The sequence below is a fragment of the Papio anubis genome, chromosome 6 (genome assembly GCF_008728515.1).
Source record: "Papio anubis isolate 15944 chromosome 6, Panubis1.0, whole genome shotgun sequence".
Classification (NCBI taxonomy): Eukaryota; Metazoa; Chordata; class Mammalia; order Primates; family Cercopithecidae; genus Papio; species Papio anubis.
Genome location: NC_044981.1, coordinates 40,818,127 through 40,836,875, shown reverse-complemented (window position 1 = coordinate 40,836,875; position 18,749 = coordinate 40,818,127). Strand labels below are relative to the sequence as shown.

Below are 18,749 nucleotides of genomic sequence, written 5' to 3'. Positions count from 1 at the left end.
TTGGACCTAATAAACTTCAGGGAGTGAATGAAGAGTAAGAAACCTCAAACCCTGTGTAACTTCAGTTCCTTTTTCTTTCTGCCTCTCTGTTTGGAGGCTTCTGTACTTTTCCACATATATCTCCGTGTTCCTCTCTGTATTTGTCATTCTATTTTCCACTCTTGTCTTTCTACCTACCCACCTTCCCTTTTTTTCTCCATCTCTCGCTTTCCTCCTTTCTATTAATTGCTAGTTATATATATGTTAAGTAGCCTGTATTTTAAAATGTCTTCTACTTATTGAATACTTTTTTCCATTTTTAGTCTAAAAACAAGCTTTTTAGCTTTTGCCCTCTCAAGAAAAAATTTGCTGAATGAGATTACTCTTCCCTTGTCTTTAGTTATTAATTAACATTTTCTTTTTTTGGGGGGGGTGGCGCGTGGAGTGTTGCTCTGTCACCAGGCTGGAGTGCAGTGGTGCAATCTCAGCTCAAAGCAACCTCCGCCTCCCAGGTTCAAGCCATTCTCCTGCCTCAGTCTCCCGAGTATCTGGGATTCAGGCACCTGCCACAACACCCGGATAATTTTTTTTTAAATTTTTTTTATTTTTTTATTTTTTTTTGAGATGGAGTCTTGCTCTGTTGCCAGGCTGGAGTGCAGTGGTGCAATCTTGGCTCACTGCAACCTTCGCCTCCTGGGTTCAACCATTTCCCCTGCTTAGCCTACCAAGTAGCTGGAACTATAGGCACGCACCACCACGCCTGGCTAATTTTTTGTATTTTAGTAGAGACGGGGTTTCACCGTGTTGGCCAGGATGGTGTCAATCTTCTGACCTTGTGATCCACCCACCTTGGCCTCCCAAAGTGCTGGGATTACAGGCGTGAGCCACCACACTCAGCCAACACCCAGCTAATTTTTGTATTTTTAGTAGAAAGGGGGTTTCACCATGTTGTCCAGGCTGGTCTCAAACTCCTGACTTCAAGCGATCTGCCAGTCTCGACCTCCCAAGATGCTGGGATTACAGGCATGAGCCATAGTGCTTGGCTTATTAATTAACAATTTCTGTTTCTTCTCTGGGTCAGCAGCTCTTAATAGAAAAAAGATTCAACTCCTTGCTTTTTGGAGTGAGGGAAGATGGTCTAATATTGATTTAGGGGAGCAGTAGGTGTGGGACTTGCCAGTTTTCTTAAGGTTGTTTGAGTTTATAACTCATCGCGAGAAGTCAGAGAGGGCTTTGAGCCATATTTATTAAATGATATCAAGGGAGATTACCAGGAAGAATGATGGGATGGGGTGGCAGAGAATGACAAGGAAACCTGTCTCTCTCCTGCTTACAACCCATCAGCGGCCCCCGTCAGGCGGTACAAGCCAGAGTCCCTACAGTGGTCCGGAGCCCCCCTGAGGCCCTGTCTTTCTACGGCTCTCCTCCTCATTCCTCCTCTCTAGCCCCACACCTGGTATGCGCTTGCCTCCGGGCCTTTGCACAGCCGTCCTCTCTGCTGGGGTTGCTCTTCCAGAACCTAGATACCCATCTGCAATGCTCCCTCCCTGCCCTCTTTCAAGTCTTTGCTCAGAAGTCTGTCTCTTTCTCAACAGGGCTTTCCTCACCTCCCCAGTTAGCACTGCCCTGGGCCTTCGCCCGAATGGCCCATCCCCTTTACCTGCTCTGTTGTTCCTTTTCTCCCAAAACGCTTCAGCCTGTTCGCATCCTCTGTAATTTGCTCATTCGTTTTCTTTGTTGCCTGTCCTCCCTCTCCTAGAATGGGTTTGTTCACTGCTGCATCCGAAGCCCTCGGAAGAGTGCCCAGCACACAGTAGGCGCTCCGTAAATGTATGTCCAGTGCTGTGTCCTTGGGGGCTCGGGAGGGCGCCTAACTCAACACACTTTTATCACATCTCAGGATCTGGATAATCTCTTTGCCTGTAGGAATTTTTTTTAATTAAGATTTTTATCATTGTCATCCCCTTCCCCCTTCCAGTTCATTTAAGACTGTTATGAAACAAAACTCATTATGCTTCAAAATCTGACAGAGCTAAGGCCCTGGGGAAAGTGAGAGGAGGCGGTAGCAGGGGGTGCTTCCTTCCATTTCCCCCACTCCGTGGTTTTCTCCTGTGGTTGGTTCACTTAGGACGGCCTGGAGCCTACTGGGTTAGGTGAGTAGGGCTTCCCAGACCTCGCAGGGTCCATCCACAGGAAAGTCTGTTGTCAGCCAGAGAAGAGAATGCTACCTTCCCAGGGTAGGGGTTTCTCCAGACACCAGTGCTCAGGATGGAAGAAAAAAGGAAGCAGACTGGAGAGGAGAGGAGAGAGAAGTGAGGTGTGTTTTGCATGCCTCAGCTGGAGGAATAATGTCACTAGAGAAATTAGGACTGTGGTCCTCCTTGGGTGTGACTTAGTTTTCACTTAAAATAATGAGTGGCTTTCATTCATTTGTTCAATAACATTCACCCAGTGCCTGCTGGGCACAGAGGGGTTGAAGGGCCTGTGGGCCTGGTACCTGAGTCAAGTCTCCAACCACAGCTCAGCCTGCTGCGAGAGGGACAGTGCCAGGGGACCTTGGGTGTGACCCAGGGCTCAGAGCCAATGTGTTGGACTTCTCTATCTGTGGGTTCCTGGGAAGTGGGAAGGCCTGCTGGGAATAATTAATGTGTGGAAAGGAGGGAGAGGAAGGCAGGGCTCCATGAGGAAGTGGCTTAGACTCCTCCCAGCATTCTTTTCTAAACATTTCCCTAAATGAATCCATCCTCAGGCTTTTCGGAGTCTGGGCGGACCTGTCTTCTGACTTCTCCAGGCCAAGGGTTGGTTCTAGGCCTCAAGGCTTCAACTGTTAATCTCCTTTGGAGTTTTGGTTTTTCCATATGAACCAAGGAAGGGAGCTTAGTGATAGTCTTGCATCACTATAGGGATAGGCCAGTATCACAGAATTATTGACAGACTGTCGGTGTGCTGTGATGTAAGATGTGTGAGTCTGATAAAAGCTGCCTGAAGAGAGCCTCAGCTCTGGAAACCTGGGGTTTCACCCTTTAGCACCCCCTCCACCCCAATCTTGATGTCTCATCTGCTAATAAAGTAGCAACGCCCACTGATTTGAGTTTCACCTCCTTTCATTTCCTCTCTCCTGTCTTCGGGTACTCGGGCCATAATGAGCTTCAAAAAGCCAACAGCTGAATGATCAGCCTCTGAATAATCAAGTCTGCAGAACTAAAAATATTCAGTTACATTATAATGCAGATGGTACTGATAAATTAAGGGGAAAATCATTGAGCCTACAATTGTTTTCCGATGCATTGTCCCTACCAGAAGTTACATAGAAAATAAATGAAATGATTTCACCTTAGTCAGCCTGGGCCTGTAGCTTAGTTGCTTAGAACATAAGGCTCAGGAGGCCAAAATCCTACTTTGAGCCCCACTTGGGGATTATTACAGCATTTTGATTGGTTACCCAGACTTGACTCCTATTTCTGGCCCTAGATGTCATGCCAAGTTCTTATCAGCTGTTTCCCACTGCAAGCAGTGGCTGCATGATACTTACCCTAGCTCTAGGGTGTACATGACTTGGTGTAATCTGTCTCTGCCATGGAATAAACTGTTCAAGGCATACATACCTCCTAATGATGGTGTCAAGAGCCTGATTTTTTTTTTTTTAAATATTAAAAAGAATGTGCTGGGTGTGGTGGTTCATGCCTATAATCCCAACATTTTGAGAGGCTGAAGCGGGAGGATCATTTGAGCCTAGGAGTTCAAGACCAGTCTGGGCAACATAAGGAGACCTTGTCGCTACAAAACATACAAAGATTAGCTGGGTGTGGTGGCACACGCCTGTAGTCCCAGCTACTCAGGAGGCTGAGGTGGAAGGATTGCCTGAGCCTGGCAGGTGGAGGCTGCGGTGAGCTGAGATGGTGCTATCACACTCCAGCCTGGGTGACAGAATGAGACTTTGTCTCAAAAAAAAAAAAAAAAAAGAAAAGAAAAGAAAAAAAAGTAAGGCAGGGCAAGGTGGCTCACACCTATAATCCCAGTGCTTTTGAAGATGGAGGCAGGAGGATCGCTTGAGCCCAGGAGTTCAAAACCAGCCTGGGCAACATAGTGAGACCCTGTCTCTACAAAAAAGTTAGCTGGGCATGGTGGTGCATGTCTATAGTCCTAGCTACTTGGGAGGCTGAAGTGGGAGAATTTCTTGAGCCTAGCTGTTTTGAGGCTGCAGTGAGCTATGATTGCATCACTGCATTTCAGCTGGGTGGTAGAGTGAGACCTTGTCTCTATCAAAATTTAACAAACAATAAACAAAAGAATGTATTTCTCATTCACTACACATGTATGTGCCCTAGGTGAATAAACCTTAGTTCTTTTTTTTTTTTTTTTTTTAAAGAATGTATTTATTTATTTTTTATAGAGATGGGTTCTTGCTCTGTGGACCAGGCTGGTCTCGAACTTCTGGCCTCAAGTGATCCTCCCATCTCAGCCTCCCAAAGTGCTAGGATTATAGGTGTGAGTCACTGTGCCCAGTCCTTAGTTCTTATATATTACCTTGGTTTAGGTTAATTGAAGTCAATAAACCTAATAATAATTTCATATAAGGTTTTAAATTTATATAAGACATTCATAAGTTAGTTTATTAATTCAATAAGTATTATTCCACTATATGCAGAATTCCAGGCTAAGCATTAGATCAAAGATTGGCAAACTTTCTATAAAGGGCTAGAGAGTAGATATTTTTACTTTGTGGGCAGTATCTCTGTCCTAACTACTCAACTTTGCTGCTGTAGCACAAAAGCAGTCATAGATCACTCGTAAATGAATGAGCGTGTCTGTGTTCCAATCATACTTTATTCACAAAACCAGGTGTTTGGCCAGGTTTAGCAGCAGGCCATAGTTGCTGATCCCGCGTCTGACAGCTTCAACCTCTGCATTGGAGAGACAGCTGTGAACAAAATAGATGTGATCATAACCCACATGGAGTTTTCATTCTTGTTGGGAATAATTCTTTGTAGCATTGCTTTGAAACCACACCTGTTATAAATAGTTGACAAGTAGCTCCTGGGGGACATTGGAACTCTAGGTAACTTTCCTGAAGAAAGATTGTCATGAACACCCATTTCTATTTCTATTATCCAGTGGTGTCTGGGTGGGGGTACTGTGTTTACTCACATCTGGCATGGAGCTACTATTTTTGAGTTGCTTTCTTTTCACTTCACAGAATTTCATGTATATTTACATGTGTTGGTCTGGATTATATAATTTTAGTGGCTACATACTATTTTTTGCTGAGTTAAGACATGTCGTGTGCCCGGTGTGTAGTAGGCATTTGCTAGATGTTTGCTTCCAGTTTGCAGTAAAAGCCTTTCAGAGTTGGAAAGGGATTGGTTTCTGCAGAACTGAAGGGGAAACCTTTGACTTGGGAGAACCCTAGGAGAGACAGGCCTGGACGATGTCCCCTTGCCAACTTGTTGGGTGACACCTAGCATCTTGCAGCCAGGGAACTGTCAGGTAAGTATGTCAGAGCAAATGTTAGGGACAGACTGGAGGGTGACCTTGTACTCCAGAGCACTGCTCTCCATGTGCAGGGAAAGTCTTTATGGGATGTGGAGCAAAACTTGGAGCCTGGGGAGGTTTGTGGGGGCAGGTGGGGAGGAAAAGCACCCCCATGCAGAGAAGATAAAAAGCCCAGGGGGCCGGCGAGGCGCTGGCTCACGCCTGTAATCGCAGCACTTTGGGAGGCCGAGGTGGGCGGATCACGAGGTCAGGAGTTTGAGACCAGCCTGGCCAACATAGTGAAACCCCATTTCTACTAAAAATACAATACATTAGCTGGGTGTGGTGACTGGTACCTGTAATCCCAGCTACTTGGGAGGCTGAAGCAGGAGAATTGCTTGAACCTGGGAGGTGGAGGTTGCAGTGAGCTGAGATCGCACCATTGCACTCTAGCCCTGATGACAGTGCGTGACTACATCTCAAAAAAAAAAAAAAAAAAAGCCTGGGGGCCAAGTTGGTTTAGGTGTGTGAAAGGGGCATGGACTCTGGGGCCAGACTGGACTTGATTTGACTCTGACTCTGGGTTTGCCCTTTATGTGCTCTGTGACTGGGCACTTTCTTCGCCTCTCTGAGCTTCCATTTTCTGTGCTGTAAAATGTGGGTGGGGGGGTGTCATATTCATTCCATAGAGATGTTGTGAGGATCAGATGAATAATCCAGTAAGTGACAGCATGCTGTGTAAATGGTAGCTTTTATTAGTCAGTGTGAAGTATGTGACCCATGCTTAGCTTGCAATTCACTAAAGCAGTTGTTTTTTTACTATTACTGTTTTTGAGGAGGCATGGCTAATCACCCTGGTTCCAGAGTGGACTTTGCCCCCATCCTCTCTGGGCCCTTCCCTCTCTTCAGTCCAGGTTAGGAGGTACCTCGTCACTTTTACCTCCATGATAACTCAGCTGGGGAGGTCAGACCCTGAGTCATGAACCCGGGCTTTTAATAAAATCAGGTCAGAGCCTGAAGACTAACTGAATAGCCTCATGTACTGGGTTACCCGTGCATTCATTAATTCAACAGATACACAGAGGCTCTACTTTGTGCCACTTGTGCAGTATGCCGTGGTGAAGAAAATAGTGATGGGCTTTCATCAGTTAATCCCACAAATGTTTAATTATGGATGACAATATGAGCATGAAAGAAAAGTATAGGGAGTTAGGTTGGGAGAGGATCTCTTTTTATGATGAGACACTTAATTTCATTAGTAATCAGGGAATACAAATCACAGTGACATTCCATTTCATCCCTGTTTGATGGGCAGATGTGAAGAAGCTGTGCAGCAGCAAGCATTGAAGATGAAGAGGAGTTAGGACATTATGGTCATTTAGGAGCTGCTGGTAGGAGTGTAACTTGATGCAGTTGCTTTGGAAAACAGTTTGGTAGTACAGATTGAGGATCCCTTATCCAAAATTCTTGGGACCGATTTTGGAATATTTGAGATACTATAATGCACTTGTTATATATAAACAAATGCATAAAATAATTTTATGTATGAAACAAAGCTTTGATCGCATTTCGATGCAACATGTCATGAGATTGAGGTCAAGTGTGGAATTTTCCACTTGTGGTATCATGTTGGCATTCAAGAAATTTAGGATTTTGGAACATTTCAAGTTTTCAGGTTTTCAGCTTAGGGATGTTCAACCTGTATCTTGTAATGTTGTACATTCACATGCAGCATGTCCTGGGATTTTCACTCCTAGGTATATAATCATCGTGAGAAACTTGCTTATGTGGGCAGCATGTATACATAACGTATACTAAGAATATTCCTAGTAGCACTGTTCATGATGGCAAAACACTGGAAACCCAAATGCCCATCAGCTGGAGAATGGGTACATACATTATTGTCATGTGATAGATTGTTATACAGCAGCAAAATGAATGAACAACATCTATATGTAATGGTTTGAGTGAATTTTAGTAATATACTTTTGAATTTAGAAAAACAAGACTTTGAATATTCCATACAGCATGATATCTTTTTATTACATTTTAAGGTCAATAAAAACATAAAACTATATTGTCTAGGGATACAGATTATCTACGAAAGCCATAAATGTTGGGGGCAGGTTGTCAAAGGTTCCTCTTGTGAGAACCACTCCCTTAAATGTGTTTGTGACAAACTCCTCAAGTACAATGATACAGATGGGATCAAGGAGGAATCAGCTTGGGTTTTGAAGGCAGAGTAGACATTTTTGTCATTGCTTTGGAAACGTTTTTAAAAAAATAACCCAAATTACAAAATGTTAGCAATTGGAGTATGATATTAGGTGCATGTGTGTGCATTTTATTTTATTTTTTCTTACTACCACGGATGTATTTTTTGATCACTACAAATACAGATAGGATATGGGAAACTGTGGCTGCATCTGATATCTATGGTTTCCTGCCCATGCAAGGTGGTGCTGGGAGATCTCAGCTCTGAAAGGCTGCGTTTGCAGCCAGGTGTGCGATTCCTTGTCTCGGGGCCGCTTTCACCGTAAGGGGGACATAGATGTGGCTGGGTGGTGGGGCTTTCTCGGTTTGGTTCCAGGGTTAGCAGGCAGAGCTAGTTTAGAAATGAGTAAGAAGGGGGCACTTTCTGGTTGTAGGTTTTGGCTCAAATATGCGTACTAAAATTCTTCCTCACTTTCGCTTTTCTTATTTGATGAGCCCCAAAGGCATCCTAATTTGTGGAAGGACAAAGAAGGAACACATTTATATGAGAGAACCAGCTTTCCAAGTAGAGTTACGGATGGGCTGGAAGAAATCAAGATGAGTTCCTCTGGAGATGGATAAAGCATCCTGCATGAAGGTTCAAAAAGTTGCCCATGGCCGAGCACTGTAGCTCACGCCTGTAATCCCAGCACTTTGGGAGGCTGAGGCAGGCGGATCACCTGAGGTCAGGAGTTCGAGACCAGCCTGACTAGTATGGAGAAACCCTGTCTCTACTAAAAATACAAAATTAGCCAGGCATGGTGGCACACGCCTGTAATTCCAGCTACTCGGGAGGCTGAGGCAGTAGAATTGCTTGAACCTGGGAGGCGGAGGTTGTGGTGAGCCGAGACCATGCCATTGCACTCCAGCCTGGTCAACAAGAGCGAAACTCATTCTCAAAAAAAAAGAAAAAAAAAGATGCTCACGCCAGGCTGCTTGAGCTGAGGCTGTGGAGAGGCCATGGGAGAAGCAGGGCAGCTGCTAGAAGATCACGGCCATCCTGGCTGGCAGTGATGGAAGGGGCACAGAGTGCAGGGGAAGGAAGGAGTTGGGCAGAAAGGGATGGAGCGAAGGTGGATTGGGCAGCCCCATCTCATGAAATGACTGCTTGACAGAATGAAGAATGTTTCATATGTGAAAGTCTGAGGTGGAAGATGGAGCAGAGTAGATCTGTGTGATTCCAGAAGGTAAAGTGAAAGGTGGAAGGTATGGCAGGAGATTCTTTTTTTTTTTTTTTTTTTTTTTTGAGACAGGGTTTGGCTCTGCTGCCCAGGCGAGATCTTGGCTCACTGCAACCTTCGTCTTCTGGGCACAAGTGATTCTCCCACCTCAGCCTTCTGAATAGCTGGAGCTACAGACATATGCCACCATACTTGGCTAACTTTTGTATTTTTTTGTAGACACAGGGTTTCATCATGTTGGCCAGGCTGTTCTTGAACTCCTGAGCTCAAGCAATCTGCCTGTCTTGGCCTCCTAAAGTGCCATGGTGCCCAGCTAGGAGGAGAGATTTGGTCTTAGTATAAGTCAGTGTTATTCTTTTCTTTTCTTTCTTTTTTTTTTCTTTTCATTTGTTTTCTTTTCTTCTTCTTTTTTTTTTTTTTTTTTTAATGAGATGGAGTCTCTGTCGCCCAGGCTGGAGTGCAGCGGCACGATCTCGGCTCACTGCAACCTCCATCTCCTGGGTTCAAGCAATTCTCCTGCCTTAGCCTCCCACATAGCTGGGACTACAGGTGCACGCCACCACGCCTGGCTAATTTTTTTTGTATTTTCAGTAGAGACAGGGTTTCACCATGTTGGCCAGGTTGGTCTCAAACTCCTGACCTCAAGTGATCTGCCTGCCTCAGCCTCCCAAAGTGCTGGGATTACAGGTGTGAGCCACTGCATTCAGCCAGTGTTTTTCAAACTGTGATTTGCAATCTGTTTGTCAGTTGTGCAATCAAGTTAGTGATCAAGACTAGCAGTTTTAATTAATTAATTAATTAATTTTGAGACAGCATTGCTCTGTCGCCCAGGCTGGAGTGTAATTGCACCATCTCAGTTTACTGCAACCTCTGCCTCTGGGGTTCAAGCAATTCTCCTGCCTCAGCCTCCCGAGTAGGTGGGACTACAGGCCTGCGCCACCATGCCCGGCTAACTTTTTGTATTTTAGTAGAGACAGGGTCTTGCTATTTTGCCTAGGTTGGTCTTGAACTCCTGAGTTCAGGCAATCCACCTGCCTGGGCCTCCCAAAGTGTTAGGATTACAGGCGTGAGCCACTGTGCCCAGCCAAGACCAGCAGTTTTGGGTTTTTTTGTTGTTGTTTTTGAGGCGGAGTCTCGCTCTGTTGCCCAGGCTGGAGTTCAGTGGCGCGATCTCGGCTCACTGCAAGCTCCACCTCCCAGGTTCGCGCCATTCTCCTGCCTCAGCCTCTGGAGTAGCTGGGATTACAGGCGCTCGCCACCACGCCTGACTAATTTTTTGTGTTTTTAGTAGAGACGGGGTTTCACCGTGAAGACCAGCAGTTTTTAAAAAGGAAGTGAATAGAAAGGAGAGGAAAGTAGGAAAAAAAAGTCTGAGTGGACCAAATGAACATGGGTCAGCATTTGTTTCTTGAAAATATTTGTCTAGTTTGATATATTTATGTGTATATAGAGATATTTTATGTGCTGGGTCATGATATAAAGTGTAATTAATTGGTGAGAGTAAGAATGGAAAAAGTTTGAAAGCCATTGTTCCAAGCTACCATTTAATAATAATACCTGCTGTTTATTGATCACTTAGACTACTGTGGAAGGCACTTTGCCAAGTGCACGCTAGACATTTTCTCATTGAAATCTCACAGCGACCCAATGAGGCAGGCATTATTGTTACCATTACAGAGATGAGGAAATTCAAGTTCAAAGAGGCTGAATGACTTTCCTAGGGTCATGGAGCATGTAAGAGGCTGAACCTGGAATTGAACCTGAGCCCAACTTTCTCAAAAGCCTGTGCTTATTTACTACCTTCTGCTGTAGGAGGAACTGTGGATGGAGCTGTCCTCCAAGATGGCCTGGGCTGTCTGGAGAAGGGCTGAAAAAGCAGGAAGTGTTCAGGTAGAGGCTGGGTGGACCCCTGTCAGGGACAGTGGAAACAGAATTCTTGCCTACCTTCTTCTACCTCAGTGGGAGATTGGATTGGATCATAGTAATCCCCCCATGACTTACATGACAGTGTCCAAGACTCATCCTGTACAGTCACTCTAAAGTCAATCCCAACTCCTGGGTTTCTTTGATTCTTGATTGAAATATGATTTAATTAAATATATTTAGATTTGTTTATAGGTAAGATTTTCTTTTAATAAGTTTCCTGATTTTTCTCTAACCAATGACATTTATTTTATGATTTTAAGTTATTAAAAATAAAATGTTTTCTGATTCTCTCTAATGAGCATGAACTAACTATAATTTCTATAATTTAAAAAAGTCATTGAAAATAAAATACCGCAATGCAACAAAAAACCTCTAATTAAGAATTCTTCCTGGCAAGTTTTTGAGAGGCTGCTGGCAGCATTCTGTTCCTCCTCTTGTGTGGGCTGGGGAAGCTCTGGGTGGACCATGGGAGGCGATGGGTGGACGGGTTCTTTGTGGACTGGAGCTTCTTATCAGGTGCCTAGACCAGCCCATCCTCCCTGCACAGACCAGGATGAGGCAGGGGCCATAGTTTAGGGAGCCTCTTTTCTGTTTTACCTGCAAAGTGAAGTGCCTATTGATTCTGCTTAAAGCTGGAAAGGATCGGGACCGGGCGCGGTGGCTCACTCCTGTAATCCCAGCACTTTGCGAGGCCGAGACGGGCGGATCACGAGGTCAGGAGATCGAGACCATCCTGGCTAACACGGTGAAACCCCGTCTCTACTAAAAATACGAAAAATTAGCCGGGCGTGATGGCGGGCGCCTGTAGTCCCAGCTACTCCGGAGGCTGAGGCAGGAGAATGGCGTGAACCCGGGAGGTGGAGCTTGCAGTGAGCCGAGATCGCGCCGCTGCTCTCCAGCCTAGGCAACAGAGCGAGACTCCGACTCAAAAAAAAAAAAAAAAAAAAAAAAAAAAAAAAGCGGGAAAGGATCTGAGAAAGTATCTCCACTGACCCCTTCATTTAGGGAAAAGGAAACGAAGCCCTTGGAAGGGAGGTGACTTGACTTTGCTGTCCTCCCGTCTCATGGATAGCAGCAGAACAGGAGCAACTCCTAGGTGGGTTAAATCACGTTGAGGGTGCTGGAGGTTGGTTGAAGTTGTGGGGAGAATAAAGAGCAAATAAAAGGCAAATCTAATGCTAATTTCATTGAGGAATTCCAAAATGGAGGAGAGGGGAGTGGGAGTGTAATTTAGTGGAAAGAACCTCTGCTTGGCAGTTGGGAGACCTGAGCTGTGGTTTCAGCATTAATACCCAGCGTGTAATCTCAGGTGAGTTACCCACCTGTGGCCATTGTAGGACAGGTTAATTCTTGTTCCTCACATTCTGCCCAGTCAACACCACAGCAGGAGTGCTTACCCTGAGCAGGGCACATCCTCAGCCTTGTTTCCTTCCAGAGCCAATGACCTAATCCCCACCATGGAGTTGTCATTAGTTATGTGCTGTAGAACTGTGGGCCCAATATAGGACATTCTCCACATCGGTGGGTACTAGCCACTGGGGACCTTAAGGTTTGGTTGCTACATAAGCTTGGGGTGCTGTATCTCCTCTTGTAGCAGCCTCTCAAGTTCAGGGATTATGTCTTGTGAATCCCCCAGTGTATAGTAAGGTGCTGAGGTTCTGTACACTTTAGAACCCTGATTTGTTGGCACGTGTGGGGGGATGTGTAGGGGGTTTAATTTTGTGGATCGCATGGAGGTGAGGTCCAGGTCTGCCTTCGGACATGCAGGCCACAGGCATGCGCTTGAAACACAGGCTACCTGATTTCAGAATCAAGCCATGATGGGGAGCACTGTGGTTTGTGAGGGGGGTTGATTTGAATGGGTCACTGTGCATAAGCAGGTGACCTGAGTGAGGAGAGGGGGGGAGGGGGGGAGGGGGGGGGGGGGGGGGGGGGGGGGGGGGCTGGGAAGTGGAAGCTTCTTCCAAGTTTTGATTTATCTAAGGAGATGGAGACAGGAAAGAAGTCTCTGGGATTGTGGCAGGTCATATCAGTTTCCAGAATCTCCTCAAATAGTTCATTTAAAAAGCTACTACTTTTCTCTGGCATGGCCCATCCTGGATATGGGATTCTCACTGGTTAAGTGCATTTTCCCTTGACCTGGGTTGTACCGTAAACGTTAGCTTGACTGATGGCCTCAGCTGGGAGAAGTGAATGCATTGTTGTTCAGGTTTGTTTTACACTCTGTTATCAAGGCTAATAATATGATGCTTTAAGGCTTTACGACTTGATTAGTGGCATCAGTACTTGAAAGAGCTGGCTTAGGGCGCTGTGAGAGGTTACATGAAGGTAATTAGACAGCAGTTGTGAAATGCAGGGGGTGGTTTCCATTTACTAATGGCTTTAAGGCAGCCCTGCCTGTTACTGAACCCCCAGCGTGAATCTTTTGAATAGAAAATGAGTTGATTAGTTTGGGTGCTCTGCCGCAGGCCACAGGCAGCCCCCAGTTCTCTCTCTGCCTGTGGTTAATGCCCTTAATCAGCTGCCTGCGAGCCCACTAGAGCCTTAGTATAATCTAGTACTCAAAGCATGGCCCCTGCACCAGCAGCATCACCTGCGAGCTGCCTAGAAATAAACGCAGGGCCAGGTGCGGTGGCTCACACCTGTAACCCCAGCACTTTGGGAGGCTGAGGCGGGTGGATCACCTGATGTCAGGAGTTTGAGACCAGCCTTGCAAACATGATGAAACCCCATGTCTACTGAAAATACAAAAAATTAGCCGGGCATGGTGGCGTGTGCTTGTAATCCCAGCTACTCAGGAGGCTGAGGCAGGAGAATCGCTTGAACCCGGGAGGCAGAGGTTGCAGTGAGCTGAGATCGCGCCGTTGTACTCCAGCCGGGGCTACAAGAGCAAAACTCCATCAAAAAATAAAAAAGAAAGAAAGAAAGGAAAGAGAGAGAGAAAGAAAAGAAAGAAAGAGAGAAAGAGAAAGAAATGCAGAACCTCTGGTCCCATCCACAGTTGTGGAATCAGAATCTGCAGTTTTAACAAGACCTTCAGGTGATTGGGTGCACGTCAAGTTTGAGAAGTGCTGGGCTAGCACAGATGCCCCCTGAGGTTAGAGATTTGTGGCAATGTGGTTTTTATTGTGTAGTGCAATAAATGATTTAAGCCCTAGTGCTGTGATATGATTCCAGTCTGCTCTCTGTCATTAGAGCCTGGAATTGTGTGTGTGTGTTCATTGTCACTTGTGGCATCAGCGTCGGGTTGTGGTTTATTCACCCCCTGCAGCTCACCGAGTTCTTGGCACAGCTAGCCATTTCTTTGAATGCAAGTCTGGCATCATAGACTGTTGGGGGGTGTGACGAAAACACCACTTTCTTCCTGTTACTCCCTGGAGCCCACAGGGGCTCTGGTTGTCTGTCCAAACCTCTTGCTGGGGCTTCAGGGCCCATGTGTTCCAGGTTTATTTATCTGGCCCCTGCTCTGGCCAGGCAGATGCTGGTCTTCAGCCTTGCCCTCTGTCTCTTGCTGGATGTGGGTTTCCTGGCCAGCCAGTCGTTCCTCATCTTTACACCCCGGGATCACTCTCTGCTGCACTGTTTAGTGCCTGGTCATTCTGGGCTGCTTCCTGAGGGACTTATTGTTAGTTGTGGACAGGTCTTCACCCTTCATTCGGGTAACACGCTCTTAGAGGGCAGGACCTGTGTATAGCAGGTACTCTAGCCTCTGCCGGGTGCCTGGTGGACAGGCATACACATGGATTCCTTCATACTGTGCGTAGGAGGCAGAGGATTTGGAGTGAGTGGAGTGGGGTGGGCTGCTGGCTTCAGCCATGGGGTAGGGGCTGGTGAAGGCTCAGAAAAAGAAGCCTACACAAAATTGGAAGGACCTCTACTGAGAGGGGAATGGGCCATTTGGCTACATGAGAGAAAGTAAGGCGAGTTTCAGCAGTCCTTCCCTGATGGCACTGGAGGTGGGGTGGACAGGGGTAGCCCCTATGTTGCTTTGGAGTGTATTTCTAGTTTGTTGCAAACCTGTCTGTCCTCTTTTTTTGTGAATCTGTTGGTGAGAAAAGATGAGGCCTTAAACAGGGCAGAGAGGAGGGGTGCAGCAGCTAGGAACCAGGCTGGTTGGGCGTTGTCCTGGTAAGGTTTGGGGTGGAGGCTATATTTACTTCTTATAGTGATGCTGGTAGGATCTTTTTCTATGTTTAGAAATAGTTTATATAACATGAAAGTATGTGTTCTTAAAAAAACACACACAAAAAACCCAGACACTAGAATAGAATAAAATTTAAACAGACCAATTACCATAGAAGAAATGGAGAAAGTTATCAAAGAGCTATTTCTTAAAATAGTCCCAGAACCAGATGGTTTCACAGGTGAATGTTTTCAAATATTGAAGGTACAGGTGATTCTAATGCAATTTACATTGTCCTAGAGCAGAGAAAGAGCGCTTAAATTCTTTTTGTGAAGCTAGTGTAACAAAATGTGACAAAAAAACAGGTGTGCACACAGAGCCACGAAGTGGTCTCCGGTCTCTGTTTTGAACACTGAAGATGCAACATTCTAATAACATAATTAGAACCCAGCAGCCCATTGAAAGAACTCCATGGTCACGGGAGTTCCAGAATAGGAAGATAAGGATAGGTTAACTTTAGGATTTCTGTTAATAAAAATTCATTGTATTAAAGGATCTAAGGAGAAAATAAGATGCTGAAAAGGTTTATGAAAAATTAGACATCCGTTTCTAATAAAAACTGCTATAGGAATAATTGGATACCTCCTCAACATGGGAAAATACATTTTTGTCAAGCAAGTAGCCAAAATTTTGCTTAGTATTAAAATGGTGAATGCTAGATGCATTCCCGTTAAAATCTCGATTAAGCACCATAATTACATAACCTTGTTCTGGTGGGGATAAGCTGGTATAATTAGATAAGAGGTATAAAACCTAGAAGGAAAAGGCAAAACTAAAAGACAAACAAGAGAATTCAGTAAGGTAGTTTGGTGCATAATTAATGCACAAAAATGAGTAGTACTCCCCCATAAATATCCAGCTAGAAAATATGATGGAAGAAAAAAAAAATCCCACTTGTATAAGCAACAAAAGAGATAAAATATCTAGTTATAAGCTTAATAAAATTATATTAATATATAACCTCAGCACTACCAAGGGGCATAAAAGACTTAAAGAGAAAGATAATGTAATCTTGGCTAGAAAGAGTCAGTGTTATAAAAATGTCACTTTTCCTATACATGTAAAGTGTGATCACAATAAAATTACCACTAGGATTATTTTGGGTGTAGAAAAGCTGGTTCTAAGTTCATATGGAAAAATTAGCATGCATGAAAAATATGAAAAAGAAAAAGAAAGTTCTAGTTCTGATATATAGTAAGCATTTAAAAAAACTACAGTAACTAAGATCACTTGGTACTAATTGGCTGAACAAGTGATGGGACAGAATAGCAAACCCGAAATAAATAAGGGCATGTGTATGTGTGTGTGTATTTTGTGATAAAGGCAGTATTTCAAATGTATGGAGAAATATAGGATCTTCACAACCAGATAGCTATCTGGGAGATAAGAAAGAGCAGGATCCCTAATTTGTGCTTTAGACCAGAATAAGCCTATCAAACATAGGTCAAATGGTTAAATAAAGAATGAAAGTATAAAAGCCATAGAATAATTTTTCTGTTATCTTGGGAGTAGAGAGACCTTCCTAAGTTTGACACAAATCCCAGAAGCTATAACATAAAAGATTGATACATTTGACATCAAAATGAGAACCACTTCATGAGAGTAACACCATAAACAAAGTCAAAAGATACATGATAATCTGAGAAAAATAATTTGGAAAAAATATGACAAAAGGAGTTACTTTTCTTCATATACAAAGAGCCTTTAAAAATAAATAAAAAGTGTTATTAATTGAAAAATGGGCAAAAGGACATGGATAGAAATTCACAGAAAAGAAGTGTAAGTGGCTCTTAAATATATGAAAAGATCCACAACCCTCTTATAATAAAAAGTACAAATCAGAGCCACAATAAGAAGGCATTTGTAATCTATCCGATTGGAAGAGATCAAAATATTTAATAATACACTGATTTGGTGACAGTGTAAAGAAATATTACTTTCATACATTGCTGGTGAGAGTAAATGGATATAATTGCTTTGGAAGGCAATTTTGTGATATTTATCTAAATTATAAATGCCCATCTCTTAGAACCCAGCAGTTCCACTAATAGGTATCTGTCCTAGAGAAACACTCACATGTACAATGTTCATTGGACATTATAGTAATCGTGGAAAATTGAAGACAACAATGTAAATATCCATCAGTGGGAGATGAGCTAAATAAAACCTGAGTTGTTCAGATCTTTAGTGGGTCAATAAAATACCTTAGTGGGTTTTGACACTGTGTGAAACAAAAGAATAGAAGATAATGGAGTGCATTGCACATAATGTGGCTGAATATTTGGTGAGCTTTTGTTTCAGTTTTGTGTATTCACAAATGCGAACTGGATTACAATATAAAGTGTATTTCTTACTGTGTGATTCAGTCAGAAAAGTTGGAAAACACTGCAAGAGTAGTTAAAAGGAATACATTCAGTTAGTAACTAGTCGTAAGACTAGATCTCAGAAACGTAATTTTGAGTGAAAAAAGCAGGTTGCAGAGTGATAGGTACAGGGTGACACTATTTTTGAAAAGGAAAACACGCAAAACAATATCATATTTTTGACAGTATAATATTTTTAATGGAATCACTTATTCATACAAAAGAGGCCTGAAAGCTGTGAACCAGGCTTGTAACAGAGGTTTCCTCTGGAAACAGAGTGGTGTTCAGAGGGGCCTGTGCTTTATGACACATTTTTTAAAAATGTGAATGTTTTGGCTGTATAAGTGGCTAAAAAATGTTTACACATTATTGAAAGACCCTCCAAGGATGCTTTAAGTCCAGGTGCTTTCCCTTTGGTTGTTTTTCACTTACTCTAATTTGTCTTCTGTTGCTGCTCAGTTTGTATCTTTCCTTTTGCTTTCATTTGGGTGTCTTGTAAATTTGTAAGTACCACCCTGTTGATTTTGTCTTTCAAAGTTATTATCTGAAGGTTGCACATAAAATTCCTTGTATCAGTGGCTTTTATTGGGTCTTTGTGTTTCTTTTTTAACTTTTCCAGTTTATTCCTTTGAAATAAATTGGGCCCATGGTTTATTAATTTCATGAAAACTTTTTTTCCCACAGGGCCCACTTTTGGCTTTCCTTCTCTTCCCTGACATTTGCTCACATTCTTGTTACTTGTATTTTCACTTGTAATTTTTCTTTTATATTTCATTTTTTCTTCTGTAAATTTTGGCCAACGCAAGCGCAGAAGTACTTCTTAAACTTCAAGGTGCACATGAATCTCCTTGGGTCTAGAACTCTTGTTAAAACGCAGATTTTGGGCCAGCCGTGGTGGCCCACGCCTGTAATCCCAACACTTTGGGAGGCCGAGGCGGGCGGATCACGATATCAAGAGATCAAGACCATCCTGGACAACATGGTGAAACCCTGTCTCTACTAAAAATACAAAAACTAGCTGGGCATGGTGGCACGCACCTATAGTCCCAGCTACTCAGGAGGCTGAGGCAGAAGAATCACTTGAACCCGGGAGGCGGAGGTTGCAGTGAGCTGAGATCGCGCCTCTGCACTCCAGCCTGGGTGACAGAGGGAGACTCTGTCTCAAAAAAAAAAAAAAAAAAAAAAAAAAAAAATGCAGATTCTGATCCAGCAAGTGTGAGTGAGGCCCCAGATGCATTTCTAACCAGCTCCAGGTGGGGCCTACCTTTGGGGAGTGGGAAAGTAGAGGAAATGACACTTGTTCCTCCATTGATATTGGGGCACTAAGTACCCAAGTATCCAGTATCGAATGAATCCACCAAACTGTTGTAAAGATGATCTTCTATTGCAATG

The 18,749-nt window shown here is 43.9% G+C and overlaps 1 protein-coding gene across 16 annotated transcripts in view; it reads left to right on the top strand.

Moving 5' to 3' along the window:
- TRERF1 (transcriptional regulating factor 1) overlaps positions 1 to 18,749 on the top strand; it is a 226,742-nt gene that overhangs the window by 21,172 nt on the left and 186,821 nt on the right. The window lies entirely within an intron of this gene.